The sequence below is a fragment of the Cygnus atratus genome, chromosome 2 (assembly GCF_013377495.2).
Source record: "Cygnus atratus isolate AKBS03 ecotype Queensland, Australia chromosome 2, CAtr_DNAZoo_HiC_assembly, whole genome shotgun sequence".
Taxonomy (NCBI): Eukaryota; Metazoa; Chordata; class Aves; order Anseriformes; family Anatidae; genus Cygnus; species Cygnus atratus.
The window spans coordinates 136,723,269-136,741,952 of record NC_066363.1 but is presented as its reverse complement, the minus strand read 5'-3'; the positions used below and the strand labels follow the sequence as shown (position 1 = coordinate 136,741,952).

The 18,684-nt window shown below is 42.3% G+C and overlaps 1 long non-coding RNA gene across 1 annotated transcript; it reads right to left on the bottom strand.

The window, feature by feature from the left end:
• Window positions 1-5,208: 5,208 nt before the first annotated feature.
• Window positions 5,209-15,277, bottom strand: LOC118247954 (uncharacterized). The gene is made up of 4 exons (XR_004778631.2): window positions 15,079-15,277; window positions 13,583-13,679; window positions 13,350-13,484; window positions 5,209-6,237 (listed from the first exon to the last, which is right to left on the bottom strand). It is a non-coding gene; the product is annotated as an uncharacterized LOC118247954 (long non-coding RNA).
• Window positions 15,278-18,684: the final 3,407 nt, after the last annotated feature.

Below are 18,684 nucleotides of genomic sequence, written 5' to 3'. Positions count from 1 at the left end.
GTTAGGCTGTATACAGCAAGGATACACAGAACACATGGCACTGCCATTTGCATATAATATGTCACTGTCGTATTAAGAGCAGAGGAAGATCACAAAAACCTTGAAAAAACAGCGGAATGTAAGAATACAGCTGTATAAGTCATGGAGAGCACTGTAGTAACACAGCAAACTGACAAAAATCTGACAAATTAAAAACAAAAACAAAAACACTTGCAGCAAAGTTCTGAGTAAACTGATAAAGACCTGACAGCAGTGCTCACCTGGGGGAGTTGTTAAAATGACCTTGAAGATGGATAGATTGCCTTTGTATCTTCTTTATTTTTATTTCATTCTTTTTTTTTTTTTTTTTTTTTGCAGTACAGTGCATAAAGAAAGCTCAAACAGCAGTTTCAGAGGTCCCTTCCTGTCCCCCTCATCTTTCCAAATGCTTATGGCCATTAGTGGTAATGGATCTTTTTTAACTATGGCAAGAGCCTTCTTGCTCGTGTGAGCCACGTACCAAAGTGTCCATACATTGAGAGTCCTGATGGACCTAGCATCCCTCAGAGGTCTTATAGGATGATGAAATCCAAGAATGAGAGATGAGAATGAACTTGCATTTGCTTTTCAGGATGAGGCCAAGCTCCGTGCACCTCCTCACTGCAGGGAGCCCTTGCAGATTTGGCTGCAGCAGCTCTGGCTGACTCATGTCCGCCAGTTAGCAGAGGTCTGGGTTACACGGCATCCTCAGCACCAGCACAGTCTTGCTGCTGGCCATGGGATACAGCCTCAGCTGGAAGGCTGCAGCTGAACTCACGAGCTGCATACTCATGGGTAAACAGTATTGCACCTTTGCCAAGCCATATAACTGAAACATTCACAAAACTGGTTTGATTTAAAAATTAAACTAAAATCAAGTTTGTTTGGTTTGGTTTTCTGGCATGCAGGCTTCAGTGATTCACTTTTAGAATTCTTTTCCTGTCATTCTGATGCTATGTTTTTCCTCTAAGTGAAAGCTGACATTCTCATACCACCCCTCATTTCAGAGCTTAGGCATTTGAAAGATGCTGCCTCCCAACAGGCACTCCGAAGCCATGAGGGCTTTCAGTATTTCTGTGCAGGGTATTGCATTTTCAGGAGCTGGGGTCAACATGCACAACTCCAAGCCTGACCACCAAAAGGCATTTGTAAAGCTTTACCACACATCACCAGCCTCATCAAATTCCTGCTGTGGCTAATTTTATGTCACTTATTAATTGTGCATATTACTTTGAAGGAGAATGTCCATCTGCTTTCCTTTCCATAGAGGGTGGGAATGTTTTTGGTTTTTTGCTGCCCTGCCTGAGGTAGTTGGGGAATCCCTGAGAGCAACAGAGCCTTGCCCAGCCAGTTTTCTCCTCTCCCACTTTCTCTGGGCACATATCTGCCTCTGGCAACTTTAGCTTAATTGATACAAAGGAGACTCGGGGTCTCACTGACCACAGCTGCAGCTCCAGCTCCAGAACAAGGGCCTGAAGTGGCTTGTGGCTGAGTCCATGAAGGAATCTTGATTAAACCACTTCAGACTTAGTACAAACCATGATTTGACAAGGATTTGTGATTTTCCAGATTTGTCAGAAAAATCCAAGACCAACATTTGGCATTTGTACTCATAAAACAATTGTCCATGAGAGTGACCAATTCCCAGCAATGCCTTCAGGGAACACTTCCCATGCGCATGCACAGCCTATGGTGGTTATACATTGAAACAGAATTCCTACAGCTGATAATGGGGTAAACACCGTACAGTTTGGGCAAAGCTTTTTAAAAGGAATATTTAAATCTGTTTACATTTATATCTGTAGAGATCAGGTGTGGTGGGATGGAGTTAGTTGTACAGCAGATCACTTATGCCCTAACATCTTCCACGCAAGCACAATGATTTTCAGCGTATCATTTATCCAAACAAAAAGACACACAACTCAGTTAATATTAAATCTAATGATTTGTCCATTCAGTCAAATATCTTAACATGCAGTATTGACGAGTTTAGGAGATCTGATATTTAAAGAGTCCATCAACTGTTTGAGTTTGCAGAGGCCCAAGTAATGCTGTTGCTAACTTATTTCTGCAAAAAGGTAGTTCATGCTGTTGGATCATGAATGAAATGCAGCCCCTATTACACCTCTAGGCTCTGCCTACAGCTGTCTGCCACACAGTACAGTTCAGGATCACAGCTTAGGGAGCAGCCTGAGAATCTACTCAACAAATAGCTGCTAGGAGTTGGCCAAGAGGAAACATGAGGGGTGTTACAAACCTGCTCCCATTCACGTGGCAGTAAGGAGGAGCTAGCTGCCATCCTGGGGCTCCTGCAAGAAGGTGTTACAGCCTCTCTGTAGGGGCTGGCAGAGGTCCCTTCCCCCGTCAATATACAGGGAGGTGGGCCATGCCATTACCAAGGCACAGCCCTTGTTTACTTTCACAGAAACAGTCCTTGGCATGGTCTCTAGCTTGCCTTTGCCCCATTTTTGCAGAAAATGCCCTAACAGTAAGGCACTTATGGAGTCACATTCCTTCTCACGTCCATCATGTCCCTGGTAGATCTGGGATCGTGGCCCCAAAGCTCTGGTGTGTGTGTCTTCCTCCAGTTCCCACACTCTGGGACATGCCTTGTTCTCACTAACCCACCTTCGCACTTCCACAGTGCAGGTGGGTTCCCTGCTCACCCAGACAGTGTCTTACAGAGCTGCTGCTCCTCTCCCTCTGCTTAAAGTGGGAGTCCTCCCTTCAGAGAGTTTTGTTCCAGTCAATGTGCATTAGGAGATGGTCAAGTGGCTTGAGCCATCCCAGGTACCTGGGGGATGGTATTTACATATGATCTGCTCAGATCTGGCTAATGGGGCAACCCTGGGCACTCACAGTAGAGGTTTTGACAGCAAGAGAACCTGATGTTTTCCAAGTAATGCATATATGAGCTTCAGGTATCTTTAGGGCTATGGAGCAATTGAGCAAGGGTTTTCAGAGTGGTTTGGCACACCATCCTATTAAAATAGTCATTTTCTTTCCTTGCATGAGGCCCCAAAACACTTGAAAAAATATCCCGTGGGGATATGTGGAGCAATGCCAATCACTACTGTCCCTAAAAATATCTCACCTGAATCTATGTAATATGTTGCATCTATTATTAGAAATTTAGTAATTTCAAAATCTGCATCCATTTCTAGGGAAATTTATAGGCATGATATCATGCCAAAGTACCATTGCTGCTTTCATAATAAAATAGTTTGGATAACAACAACTTTTATTTAAGATGTGAAATAGTCGTATGAGGGTTGACATCTAAGCCTGGTCCTGTGCAAGTCTGTTTCTTTTTTATCTGCACAGATTCCTTGGGGTTTGGCTCTGGCATAAAAAATGAACACTGAAATTTACTTTAAGTGATATGTTTCTTTTGGTCTATTTTTCTTTTACAACAGAAAAAATATTTGCTGCTAAATATTTAGGATTTTCGTCTGCTTTTCTAAAGAAATCTAAGCAACTAAAGGCCCAGTCCTACAAGCTTTCTCATGTGTGTCATCCTTGCTTGGACGCAGTTCCCTGGAGACAAGGGGGGACTTGCGTGAGAGAGGAGAGTAAACTGAACCCTGAGAATGGAAATGCAATTTTTAAACAAGCAAAACCAAAGCATCAATGTGGTTGACATTGCTTCCTACTTTGGATTATATATTGTATATAATCCAATTTAGACCAGTCAAGGAGGGCAAAAGACTTTTGTGAGCCAAAAACCAAGGAAGGAGAGATCCTAAATCCTGTGAGATTTTGTTTGTATTTCAGAAACTAACCAGAGTGGAAATGCATTAAAAATATATAAATAAATAAAAAAAATAAAAAATCCATTACTTAAAGCTGACCTGCAGTTCTTGCAGTCTCCTTACACCCAATCTACATGTTCCCGCTAGTTTGCACGCTACCGTCTCTGAAGTTCCTGCTACTAATCACTACAATATGAAGTCTCTAGCCTCAATGTTAACATTAAATATAGTGGCTTTCAGCTGTAGCCCTCCTAGCATTAAGAAAATAAACCCCTGCTGAAAGCCATTTTCAGCCTCATGTAGGCAGGGACCACAGGGACCACCAGCAACCATTTTGTGCTGAATTTTGATCTGTTGCTTTTGCCTTTACCCATCTGACATGTATTTTTAGGGGGTTTACAGCTACAGAGACACCAGAACTGCATGCCAATCTGTTTCAGGCTGACATTCAGACTTCTGCAGTGCCAACCACCTCCCTTGTTGTTCAAGATCAGACTTAAACATAATCATGAGTGTGTGTGACTGGCTGTAAAGCAGATTTTAACATGATCTGGCTGAAGATCCACTAGATGGAATTTAGGGACACACGTAGGAGTTGGACTCGATGATTCTTGACGGTCCCTTCCAACTCGGGATATTCTATGATTCTATGATTCTATATCCAAGCCCTGACCCTGATCTCTACTTCTATAAATGTGTTTAAAAATTCTTTGTAATGCATGTAACAAACCTGCAAACTGTAGGAAGCCATCACAGGTACTCAACACTTATGTAGCCTTCATTTTGAAGCATCTGGTGAGGTAAATTAAATAGCAATAGGCCAATGATATTAATATGCTTTTTCCCCAAACAATTCTGGTTTTAATTTATATTATTTAAAGAACTGTGAGAAATAAACCAGCCCTGAGGTGGAATGATCATGAAAGCTGAAATGTTTTGTACAGGGCACTCACACTGAATCGAGAGGAAAGTTCTCCGACAAGTGTTGGTCTGGCAAATGTAGTGCACTAACTTGAGACTCAAAGTATCCCCATTGAGATCAACCATGTAGGGAGTAGAGGTGCCTAGCATCTTGTCAAAATGGAGTTTAACTCTTGAAAACTCACAGAGTGAAAATATTGTAATAGAATAGTACTATGAATGGTCATGGAAACTCACAGACAAGGAAGACTGAGAGGACTATACAAGGTGTTTGTTTATTTACTTATTTATTTATTTATTCATTCATTCCATTTTGAAGGTGCTAGGCTTCTAGCTTTCAGACTTTGACTCCACTAAAAATATCCCCATCCTGTACACCCTCCTGAATACAGAAAGACGGCTAGCTTTTAGACACTTTCATCCTTTGTAGTTTCTGCCAATCCATCACATACAATTTTCCACTTTCCCTTCTCTATTAGCCTTTGGTCACTGAAGAATTTCAACTGCTCCATAAAACCCCTGAACAGTCCTGATGATGGGGAGCTCAGCACTGATGTGGAGGCAGAGGAGTGCCTCAGATCTGGGTCTGTCAGCTCCCGAAGCGCTTCACCAAGATGTGACTGAAGACTGGAAGAGGCAATTTTTGCTGTGCTGGTACACGATCTGTTTTCCAGTTTAAAGAGAAGGCATGCCTCAGTTCACCTGAAAGCCCAGGGTTCATTTGCTATGTTTGTTGCAGAGGGCGTGAGCTGCAGTCATGAACAGATACATGACACCACACTTTCACAAGCATAGCTTGCAGTCTACCTGTCAAAATCCTCTTCACTTCAGCATCAATGCAAGTTATCCTGTGACACAAGTAACATGAGAGAAAGCCGGTGAAAGAGAGCCTATCCCCTCAGCATGGAGTGGGCTTTTCAGTCCTCTACTCCTTCCACATGACCAAGTTCTGGATTCTGCACCTGAGATAGGACAGCCCTGTCTGTATATACAGATGAGGGCCAAGAGGCTGGAGAGCAGCCCTGTGAAAAGGGATCTGGGGTTCTGGTTGACAGCAAGTGGAATTTGAGTCATCAGTTTGCCCTGGCAGCCAGGAGGGTCAGCATGGGGTGCCTCAGGCCCAGCATCACCAGTCAGTCAAGGAAAGGGATTGTCCTGCTCTGCTCTGTGCTGTGCGGCCTCACCTCGGGCACTGTGTGCAGTTTGGGGCACCACAACATAAGAAGGAATTAAAACTATTAGGTAATGGCCAAAGGATGGCTACAAGAGTGGTGAAGGGTCTAGAGGTCAAGACGTGTGAGGAGCGGCTGAGGTCCCTTGGTTTGTTCAGCCCAGAGCAGAGCAGGCTGAGGGGAGGCCTCATGGCGGCCTGCAGCTCCCTCACGAGGGGAGCGGAGGGGCAGGCACTGAGCTCTGCTCCCTGGGGACAGCGACAGGACCCGAGGGAACAGCATGTTTTGACTCCTCCTTAGGGGAGGTTCAAGTTGGATATCCCATCTGGTACCACTCCTGCTCCGGGCAAGAACACCACGAGTTCCTGGGATCTCTGCAGAAAGAAAAGAATTTGTGAGGAGTATAGCTTCTTGGAATGAGCTTCTTTATACAGCTTTTGGTTGTCCTTAAAAACTTTAGAGACCTGATTTCTACGTCTTGCCTAGGGACAATTACGGGGCATAGGCACTACACAACAGTCAGCTGTAATACTAGGGCTGGGCATAATACGTGTGGCTTAATCATAGGTGGATGAAGTCAGATGGGAATACAGGTCCATACAGCTGGGCATGCAGCACAGGTCAGAAGAGGGCTCTCTTCTCTCCTGTTCAGAGCTGCAGAATGGAACCTGGAGATACAACAGGGTGCTGTGCAGGCCTGTGGTGGCAACAGGCAGAGATGCTGGGCACTGTGCAGGGAATGACCTCCCTCTGTAGCAAGGGAGCCAAGCAGAACAAGGCTGGTGGGGAGGAAGAGGAGAGGTGTGATTCTTCCTCAGCTCCCTGCTGGATCACACCTGGCCATGCACCTCTGAGGTCATGGACAGATGTCCCCTCAGCAGACAGCTGTTGGCTGGAGGCTCTGCTGCTGTTCAGGTGTTCTTCACTGCTCCTCAGAGAACACTGCCTATGCTGGCTAGTGGACAAACAAGCTGATTGTCTCACATAGAGCTTGCTGGAGTATCAGTTTTGTCCCAGTTTTCAAACCAACTTGACCACCATCAGAACTGTGGGGGCAACAGCCACCAGCTGGTGATTGATGAGGGGCACCCTGGGAGGGCAATGTCTTCCCCCACTGCACCTGGAGCTGGAACAGGTTATATTTGGCCATGGCCTGTACCAGTGTGATATAACTAGAAGGGAGTCCAAACTAGCTCAATATATGTGTTGAAGAAAGCCAGACAACAGCATGCATTGAACTGACTTAGCCTCCATCCAGATTTCACCCCAAATTTGGCCTCTCTTCAACCAGCTGTTCCTCTGACTATGTGGAGATGGGGGCTATAGAGACAAATAAACCTCAGGGAAGACCTTCTGGAGTCCTCTCTGCAGGCAACTGTGGCTCGCCCTCGTGAAGTTCTGGGTTTGATGGCCTAGTAGGTCTTCTTCATCCCATGGCACCATGATCCTACATCGCCTTGGTTCACGTTCCCTTCTCTTCCTGGCCTGGAATCTCCAACCACTCTGCTGCTCTGCCGCCTGGGAGGCTGAGTATTTCTGCCAAGGCAGCTGCTCCATATGAGATCTGACACTGAAGGAGGAGGGAGTATTATTTCCCTGAAAGTAAACCCTGTGTAAATGCAGGAGTGCCAGGAAGAAATATTCTTGGCTTGTCTTTCATCTGAACTGTAAATGATGTATCTCGTGAGTGGTGAGTGGTGATAGCGAGCTGCATCCAAATCCTAATCAGCCAGAAGTATGGTCACAACCAATAAACTAATGAACCCCTGCAAAGTCCAGCCTCCCAGGAGGGGTCAAAGCCTATTTATACAGAGTGAGAAAAGACTTCAATTCACAGGCCCTGGAACAGCAAAAGCAGGTTATTCATTGGCATTCGTTTTCTCTCTGCGGAGCAGGGAGGAGGAAAAATTGGCCCCTTCTTCCCTGTTACGTAGCATTAGAATATTTGGGGTTAAAACAAAGCAATTATTTGCTGAAGAGTAAATTAGGAAAGCTCTCAGCTATTTGTGAATTTGGGTTGAATTTCATGATTAGTTCCTGTTGGATAAGGGGAGAAATGTTTTAAGAATGTCACAGTGTTTTATTTGGTTGTGATATTTGTGAAATGAAACATTTGGATTTAGAACAATATTTTCTACTGGAAATGTCACCTCTAAAACAATGTTTAAAAATATTTTAAAACCAGGTTTTGCAATTTCAAAAAGATACAGATCTTTCCCTTTTAAGTCAAGGGAACCATTTAAAGTTAATCTCAGATGACTGCTTTTTCTTTTCAATTAGCTTTGCCAACTTCTGTCCTTCCCCCTGCTGTGTGCTTCACTTTGGTTTGGCAGGAGCTGGCTCCATGATTTCTGCTCCTTTCCTCTTCTCCTTAATTGCCTATATGGCTCTCTAGGCCAAACAGGCATTATTCACCCAACCCAGTTTATGTCCCTTTGGATTAGAAAAGAATCAGAAAACATTTCTGTAGAAAATTATTTCAACTCATTTTTGACAAAATGACTTCTGAAACAAGGTATTTAAGAGTTGAATAGATAGACCAAAGTGGTGATTTAATGGAGCCCTTAGGCTTCATGATCTAATAAAACACATGGAGGATGTTGCAGTGACCCCAAGGTTAAACAGTTTGCGTGTACGAGCCAAGAAGACGTAGACTGGGATTAGAAAAATCTTGGGTCACTGCAAATTTAGTATTCCTTGTTGTCACGGTTGCAAGGTAAGCAACTTCCTCCTAATACATTTCTCCATCTAACTAAGGTGTTGCTTTTGTGATAGCCCTGTGAACACTTCCTTTCATATGTTGAAGCACCATAAGAACCCTGGCAGCTCTACCTATCTTGTGTTTTGATGATTTATTAGAAAGCAAAGACTGATTGTATCGCACTGGCATCAAAAACCCAAGCTCTCCTAAGCCTTTTGGGTGTATCATAGCACCATAGTCCTAGAGGGTTGCAGTTGCTTTCACACTTACTTCACAGGCTTTCTGTTGGACTTGGAGTCACCAAAAGTTTAAGTTATTTCTTCACTGCAGTAACTTGTTGCATCCTGTTAACAAAGAGTGCCGAGGCTTTGTATAGGGAATGCATCTTTCTAGCACTTGCTTTGTTTGGCAGAATGCAGTAACCATTTGATCCCAGTAAATGTGTGCCTGGCCTGACTCATAGAGCTCTCCTTTGCAGCCCAGCCTTGATCTCCTTTGCTCATGTATAAACAACATTTAGTTTAAAGCCTGCCTCATTGAAATCAGTGGCAAAGCTCCTATTCTCTTCAGAAGTCCACCTCTCACATGCATTCGAAGGAGAAAGACCCCTTCCCCCTTATGGTTTGTACTTCACATTATCTGATGTTAAACAGTATCCAAGAGCACCGACACAGTGAAAAAGACAAAGGAATCAGGTAAAAGACTTCATATGAGCTATACAAGATAAAATGGGACCACAGTGTGACTAAACCAAGAACCTTGGTTTGTAACGGTCAAGTAGAGATGTGATTTTTCATATAAAAAAATCCATGTGTTGGAAACTGAATCTAGATGCACAGCCATCGAAAAGTGACATTTTTTAAGTAAGGAATTACTAGCATTTACCTGGGTACATAGTAGGGTTTTCTACCCTTGAAGTCTTTAAATAAAGGCATCTTATGAAGAAATATACTTTTATCTATCCAGGCTCTTGTTGCTTTTTGGAATGATACATTGAAATCCTCAGCCATGCACGCATAGATCAGACTAAGCACTAAAGGTGCTTCTGCTTTTAATTTCTTTTTTTTTTTTTTTTCTAAATAAAATCTCTGCTTCATGTGCAATTCTTGCTATGCTTCAATCTTTGTATTTTAAATATTTGTCAATCTGTGTATTTTAAAAGAAAAATGTATAGACTTTTTAAAGTTTTTGAACTTGCAGTGTCAATATGTTAGATATTTTGTGACCACTTCACACACATTGCTACAGGAATGGGGAACACTGCGGACATGGTTGAAAAGATAATCCCAGTGACTTCTCACCATTTCTAAATAAATCATCTTCAGTAGTTGGGGGCCATCTTCTTCATGGTAATGCCTCATAGAAATGTTTCTGAATCTTCATTTTGACCCCTTTTTGTCTATAAAATAAACATTTTTGCCAACAGAGTATCCCTTTACTGTTTGATATCTGACCTTTCGCAAAGAAAGGTCCGTTAGGAAATGTGATGCTTATCACACTTCCCTTGCTTCCCTATTTTGCTGGAACTCAGCAAAAGGCTCCCTAATTATTTCTTTATGAGTTAAACCAGATCATTTTCTCATGTGGGGATGGGTCAGTTTAAAAGCCCAAGCAAGTGAAATCATGCTCCTTTTGGAACAAAAATGACTTTCACGAAGAAAATATAAAAATAGTGCCAGGCTGTCATTGTCAATATAAAACTAGCTATTTTCTCCAGGTAGAAATTCAACCTTAAATTAAAGCATTAAGGAAATTTCTATTTTTCTTGCAAAATTCTGTACGTGCAAAATCTGAATTTTACACAGCTCAAGAAGAATCTTGCTGTCGAAAGAGAACCTCTAATAAATGTTCTGTCAAGTTATGAAACTTACAACAAGCAATGGAAACTGAACAGATCCTACAGGGGCTGAGATCCCAGGTAAGAGGAGGGAGGACAACTTGGAGGCACCAGTGGCAGCTGGGATGGCGACCTGGTGGGCACCAGTCTCAACCAAGCTCGTCAGTGTTGCTCTGGGGGGGAACCAACCACATGAACATGCGATGTTTGGCTCCCCCTCTTGGTGGGTTATTAGTTGTAAGGGAACAGAATACAGTCCTTTTTTTTTCTTCTTCTTCTATTTTTTTCCCCTGTCCCTTACTAAAAGCAGATTATCAAAATTTCCTTTCCCTACTTACATTGTGCACCTGGAAATAGTTTCAGTTTAAACCAGGGCGTTTTGTCCAGTGATTCAACATAAAGCTATTTCATCCCTCTTTAAACAAATGGACTCTACTCTTGTTTTGCTCTTGCTCTCTCTCTTGGAACTATCTCACACTAGTTTCTATGACCTGTTGTTTCACATTATGAATAAATTGGTTTTCTTCACTTTAGTTATCCCCTAATCCCTTTTAGGCATATGATAGTTTTGGAACTTTATACAGTGTCTCTGGTTAATGTACCTCTGAGAAGTTAGATAAGGCTGATCCTTATTTAGCCTGCATTCAGTAGAATTACATTGAGCTATTTTTGGCTGAATGCCCTTTTAATTTTCCAAGCTCTCAAATGGAGTCATTTAAAGTATAAAAATGTATGAACATCTTTCCTCTGAACTAAATGGCACTCTTTTTCTTGGCTTAATTTCCTTTGGAAGTAAAAGCTATACTATGCTTCACTGTTACCAACAATCAGTAATGTAGTATAGATTGCCAGACGTAAAGATTAGGTAAGTATTTGAATTTCCAGTAGTGTTTTCATGGAATTATCTATATGCAGCTCATATTCTATTCTGAGAACACAGCTGGACTAGCAACACTAATTATATTTCTTGTCTAAAAGAAAATGATATTTGCTAAAATGGAATGACTTGAAATCTATTTGATGTGAATTTATAATTTTTTAAAAATCATCCTAAGGGTCAACATTGATGTTGGTCCTGAATATATTCTAGAACCTGAGAATGCCTTGAAGATGCAACAATTACACTGCACCATTTGCTCTTAATGGTTTGGAGTGGGGAAAAAAAAAAAAAAAGAAAAAAGAAAAAAAAAGTGGCATTTAGTTCCTCTTAATTGAATTTTCTTTCAAGTTGAATTTACGATCTCATTTTTTTAAGTATCAGAATAATAGTAACTTCCTAATAATGGTCAATTCTGGTCTAAGAGGTAACCATGTCAAATTTCCCCAGGCTTCCTCATCAGAGCTATTCCTTGAATGCACTGAGTCATTTCTGCAGACTGAGGACAAAAATAGCTTTTTACTCCTGTCATTGCAGGAGAGCCAAGAAGGCTTGGAGAGATGAGGCTGGAATTGATTTCTCTTCTGCATCATCTATTTTGAATGAAGAGAAAAATCTTTTTTTTTTTTTAATGTTTCCTGAAATATATATGTTTCTTAACAAACTTGTCTTGCAAATAGGCAAAATTTTCCCCTGCCTTCCATTTTAAAACTTTCGTTCACCAGCTGAATTTTCTCAAAGTCTCTCTGTTTCATTAGGAGGAAGTGGATTGTACTATTTTGTATTTATAAACCCAAACCTATTCATATCTCACTTTTTTTCCAACAAAACCAACAGTATAATTCAGCTGACCAAGCCAGCTTAGACAACTTTTAGAGAAATACAAGTTTTGACAACTTTTAGAGGGGATATGAAGAAAGATCCTTGGGTTCCAGAGCTGAAATATTCAGTAATCATAATTCATAAAGGAAGTCCTCTGTTACGAACCTTGCTGTGTTCCCATGTATTGGCTGGATGAGCGCTTGCCCAGGATGGAGGAAAATGAAGAACTCTGGCTGGTAGGGTTCATTTTCCACACTGTGAGGTGCAGGAACGTATAAATGACCAGGGCACTTTGCCACTGCATCTCGTGTGCTTTTAAATGCTTCCACAGCAAGAGCTGCTGCTTCATCTGTGTGTGTGGGAAGCATGAACCTGTTCTTCCCCATCCCTGTGGGACGACCAGGAGCAGTATGAGTGTTATACAATACCTGCATCTTTTAGCCCTGTTTTGACCAGGTACATTTTATCTCATCAGGACCAGATGCCTTAGGAATAAGGTATTTTTTCTTGCCACCTTTCCCCTACACGTCACCTCCAATGGTTCTCCTCCATGAATACTTGAAATTTTACATCTGAACTGTGTATCTGAGCAGCTCCTGAAACTGGGAGCACTCAGGTCTGGAGATGCCAGCACAGAATTCCAATGGGCTGTGATAAATATCTCTGGTGTTAAAGCACCTGGTGCATGTCACGGGGTCTTTTTGTGCCTAGACCTAAGAATGTTTCAGTGCTCTTCGGAGAGTCTGTGTGTGTAATGAAGAGTGTATGAGGGTGGGAGGTGAGGCTGTGTCTCTTTACGTACTACTTATTCATTTTTACCCACTTCCTAAATCCTTCACCAGAGTCTCAAGGGATCATTAGTTTGTTATAAAGCTAATAACTTTTGTATCTTTCCAGTATTTAGGTAAGTGGAAAAGAGCCCATTTTCTTAATCTCATTGGCATCTAGATTGTATTTTATGGATTTTATCATATGGAACTAATATTTCAGTACATTTCAAAAAAGACTTGGCGTAATGCAATCCAGCATTGCTGATTATACTGGCCAATTTTTACAACATTATGAAACAATTAAGATGATACATATGCAATATGAATATGGCATAAGTAAAATATGAGCTGAGCAACATGATGGTGAGCAGACCTATTTATGGGACACTTTTTGCTTGATACTTGACTGAACAAAGAGGGACAGGGACGAAAGAGCTGGGAAAGGTGTTTCTCTGTAAGCCTGAGGCTCATGTACTTACAGCATGTTCAGCTGACTGTGTACAATAAATGCAGAATGGAGTAGCCAGAAGGAGACATTGAAGGGACATCAGTGTGCAAAGGTCCTTATCAGAGCTGTTCTTTCTGCAAAGCCTTGCTGAAGTCCTACAGAAAACCTGCAAGAGAAAGAACTTTGCCCTCCCAGCTCAATCTGTGTGCCAATGCTGTAAGTATAGCTCAGAAAATTTGGTTGGTGTTACACTGTCAGACTTACTTGTGGAGGAATGCAGGTTTCCTGGACTGCAGGCACAGAGTCATGAGAAGAGACCTGCCCTGGGATCCTTCCCAGGGGTGGTGGGGAGCAAGGTGCCCTGTGAGAGGAGAATATCACTGGGAATGAGACAGCAACAAACCAGCTTCACACAAATCAGCCTGTGCAGAGTCCTCCCAGCAGCATGCTGGCTTGCAGTGTTATGGCAGGGACGAGGAGACTAGTACAGATGTACATACATGCAGGCAGAGCACGTGGTAACCATTCTCAAAATGCCGGGCTCAGAGAAAGAATAGACACAGGCAGTGTGTTTGATGGTAAATTATTTGAATAAAAGCTGACAGTGAATCTCTTGTATATGCTCTGTGCAACAGTGTTAGCATTGCAAGAACCTGCTGTCCCGAGCATGGTGCCTGGCAGGAATTTAGCGCTGATGGTCTTATGGCACTGACCCTGTCACTGCTCTCCTGAAGGCACTGACAGTGCATCTAGGCTCTAACACTGCTTCTGCTATTTCTGCAGCCCTGCGGTAATTTCATGCATCAAAGTCCTACTGCAGTCTCTCCCCCTCTCCCCCTTTGTTGCCCGGGGTCTTGTGGGACTCCAAAAGTCTCTCACTTCATTTTCTTTTAAGCAGATTACTTCTGGACATTCAGCTGTGGGAGGGGAATGGGATTCTGGCAACTTTAGTGATGTCCAAGGGTATTTAGGTTCAAGTGATGACAAATGAATGTAATTAATATATTAAAGTATGAGACTGTAAGTACTCCCACCCTCAGAGTAGTTTTGCTTGTTTTTAAAAACAGTTTCAAAACATAATTCATTATGTGATCTGAGGGGATGCCGAGCCAATTTCCACTTGGATCCACGTCCTCAAGGACTGTAAGGAACGTGTTATTCTGCCTAGCACCAGGGATAATGCGTGCTTCTCAAACTGAATTCATGTGAATTGCTTTCAAGTAGCAGTACTCAAGCAAGCAGATGGTTGGACTGAAAACTCCAGTGAAGGCATCTTTGAAGGGTCAGGCACACACACAGTCAGATCTGTCCTGGCTTTTCCTGGCAGTCACTGCTTTCACTCAGATGTAGCTTTTGGTTTGAAAATACTTGCTTGGCAGCATCATCAGCTGAGGCAAAAGGCACAGTTCCTGCCTTAGGTTAATAGCTTTATTTCAGAAAGACAATTCACACCACCAACCTGCTGTACTTGAGTACCTGACCAAAAATGTTTGGATATTACCACTTTCTAGACCCAAACTTGGTTCCAGTGGCTGTATCCAAAACTTTGGCAGAATTCTGAAAGTGATGAGGACTTGGATTTCACTTCAGATGTTTTCAGAATTCTTTTCTTTGGTCTTTAGGATCAGTTGATCTTTGATCCTCATTGACCTTTATTGATCTTTATTGTTTGCTCCATTGGTTGACACATTTACCACCATAAGAAACAATGTGTTTGGATTGCACAAGATGTTTTGCTGACAGAGAGCTGACATACATACCTTTTACCTCTCTGGGTTTGTCTTTTATTTCATGGGTCTTAGGTTATTCAGAGCACATGATTCAGAGGGTGAGTCAGAGAAGCAGTCTAATCCAGGTGGTCTGAATTGGCCTCCGTTGCCTCTATCTCCAGAGATAACTTACAGAGGCTATGCAGACTGGCATCTCACACTGATGCAGTAGCGCAAAGATCTCCCCAGGAGGATCTAAAACAGTAGGCAATCTCTTCCAATCTATTCAGTCATCTGCAGGATAGGAATATTCTCCCAATGATCTGGAAAAACTGTGTCATAGCAGAGTAAAATTAGTTAATATTATGCCCTATATAGAGAGGCACTAAAGCATTATCAACTCAGTGAAAGAGTCCAAAATCAGAAAGGATGACTGTTTAATGAAAGAAACACTATAAGAGGTTTAAGGTATTTTGAAACATGTACCATGCCGTATGTATATGTCATCTGGATTTATTCTTTTATTGGGAACTGTTCAACTGGGTTGCACTTGCACACAATATTTGAAAGTGTGAACTGGAATAGATGAAGCAATTATTTTAATTAAAGCTTCTTAAAGTATACAGAGTGCAAAGTTCAAATAACCAGTAGCTCTGCACACAGTTCACATGGTGAACCAAACAAAAAAATTTTGTCTTCCAAAACTTTCACCCATCACACCCATATGTTTCATCCATATGTTGTGTGCAAATACTGTTCATGTCGAAAGTGCTTTATACCACACAAAGCTCCAACTGAAGTCAATTAAAAGTCTGAAAATGCCCCAAAATAAATTGCTATAGTGATTTCAGTAAGGAAATCAACATGACAATAAATGTTCCTTGAACAGTAATAATCACATTATATCTCTCTGGTCAGTTGTAAAAATAATGATTTTGCATTTCCCAATGAAAATTAAAATATTGAGTTCTGAGGTGTGCACTTACAGTCTAATAAAATATTTACTTTTACATGTAACAAAAATACATGCAATTTCTGAACAATGTGGCTTTGTACTATTCTAAATATTTCATCACTATGATTTATCCAGAAAGCAATATTGAACCTTTACAGCTGAGACAGCAGGTGTCTTCATAATGTCTTGGAGTCAATTGAATTGTACAGTCCAGGTATAGGACAGATTCCTTTTCTAATTACAAGAAAATTATCTATAAGTTCAGTTTGGAAAGAGCTTGATAAGAACATAGCCCTTAATAAGGCTAGCCCCATTCTGCTTTGCTTGCTGCACTATGTGGTATGTATGAGTGGGCAGTGACCACGCAGCTGCACAGCCTCTCCATCACAGGCAGGATTTACATAGACCATGTGAACATGCACACTGCAGGCTGCTGCGACAGATATCCAAGCTATTTCTGTCAAGGTCAGCTCAAGTAGTTAAAACACTCTGTCCAAAGCACTGCTCTGCAAACCTAGGCTAACTGGAGGAAGCAACACGGTGCTGTCATTCGACTGATCAGTTAGTTGCCTGGGACAGGTTGCAACCAGAGAATATCCCAAGTTGGAAGGGACCCACAAGGATCTTTGAGTCCAACTCCTGGGTCCACACAGCACCACCCAAAAGTCAGACCCTATGTCTGAGAGTGTTGTCCAAGTGCTTCTTGTACTCTGGCAGGCTCGGTGCCGTGACGACTTCCCTGGGGAGCCAGTCCCAGTGCCCGACCACCCTCTTGATGCAGAACCTTTTCCTAACACCCAGCCTGACCCTCTCCTGTCCCAGCCCCATGCCGTTCCCTCGGGTCCTGTCGCTGTCCCCAGGGAGCAGAGCTCAGCGCCTGCCCCTCCGCTCCCCTCGTGAGGGAGCTGCAGGCCGCCATGAGGCCTCCCGTCAGCCTGCTCTGCTCTGGGCTGAGCAAACCAAGGGACTTCAGCCGCTCCTCACGTGTCTTCCCTTCTAGACCCTTCACCAACTTAGAAGCCCTCCTTTGGCCACTATCTAATAGTTTTATGCCCTTTTTATACTGTGGTGCTCAAAACTGCCCAATACTAGAGGTGAGGCCACACCAGCAAAGAGCAAGATGGGATGTTAGCTGTAACTACCCCAGACAGACCTGCACAGCACTGCACAGGGATTGCTGTCTCCACTCTCTTGCTAGCAGAGAGGAGAGATCAGCTGGATAAGCCTGGGATTAGGGAGCTGGAAGAGCAAGGGAAGGAAACCTGGAGCTTGTGAAAAATACCCAAATGGAAATGTAGAGTTTGGGTCATGGAACTGCAGCCCAGATCTCCTCTTAGACCACTGAGTTCAGTCTTCTGAAAAACTCATGGTCCTGGACATGAGGTTGCTGTTGAAAGTAAGATTTAACCTGTGGACTGTCACTATGAGCAAAATAATGTAGCTACAATATAGAGAAATGCAACTACATTAAAATTATTATACTTGATATTAAACTAGTACTTTCTGATTTGCATGAGCAATCTAATTTTCAGATCTTTCCTCCAATATAAAATAGGCAATGAATGACTCAGGTATTTGCCCTGTCTACTGCAGTGGAGTAGATATGGTAACTGTCTATACTGCAGGTGACTTGCTAAATCCTGTTTTTATATACTCATATCTTTGAAATATTAAATCTCTCTATTAATAATTACTATATTATTTCTTACCTTTTGGGTTCAAGTTTTTTTGCAGCTGCTGCTAAACCCGGGCTTTTGATTTCCCAGAGGTTGGGACAGCTACACTTCTCCATTTGCAGAAATATTCAAGCTCCTTCAGACTATGCCTGAAATGAAAATGACTAATACTTGAAATTTAGTTTATCTCAGACAAAAGTTAAAGCAACAGAAAGTGTAAAAGCCATGAAGTTTTCTCTTAATAAGGCTAATAAGGCAGCTACTAAGGCTTTTGCAGAGTTCAGAGAAAGCCTGACCACTCAGAGGTGAATCCACAACCTGGAAATCATGGAACCTTTCCCTGACTTCAGCGGGGCTGGAACCAGCCTTTCTGCGCTATTGCCATTTGTTTTCCTGCTAAGGTTTTGTTTCTAGGACAATTTATCAATGGAGGCTCAGATTTACATCATGCCACACAAAAATTTTTGTTCATACATTGGCATGAATTCAGTTGTAGTAGAGAAGGAAAGTAAAACCTGCCTTTGCATCCTTCCGAAGCACGTCATTTTACCAGCAACGGTGCCAATGTCCTGGCTTAGTCAGATGATTATATAAGCTGTCACGTTGCTGATTTGGCAGTTTCTCCTACTTTCTCTACTTCCACTTGCTTCAGAGAAGGGCGGTGGAGAGTTTAGTCCGTTGACTTGGGTTCATCCAAGGAGGCTGACTCACCCAAAATGCCCAGATTCTCTGGGGCAATGCCTAATCTGCAACCGTATTCAAGCCCTCCAAGACAACTTCAGATTTGTGTGAGTTTATTACACTGTCCTTGAATGTTTCCCAATAACCCTTTTCAGATACATAGTAAACTGTTTCCTAAATGAACTCCAAGCCAGGACACGAGCCTCCCTCAGCAGCATTTATATGCTGCTGGCTTCATGCAAACAACACTAGCTCTGCGGTTTTGTGAAATGGACTCATTTATCACTGAATGTGATGGTGATGATACCACCACCCTTTACTTATGTCGGATGCCTCACAGCTGTC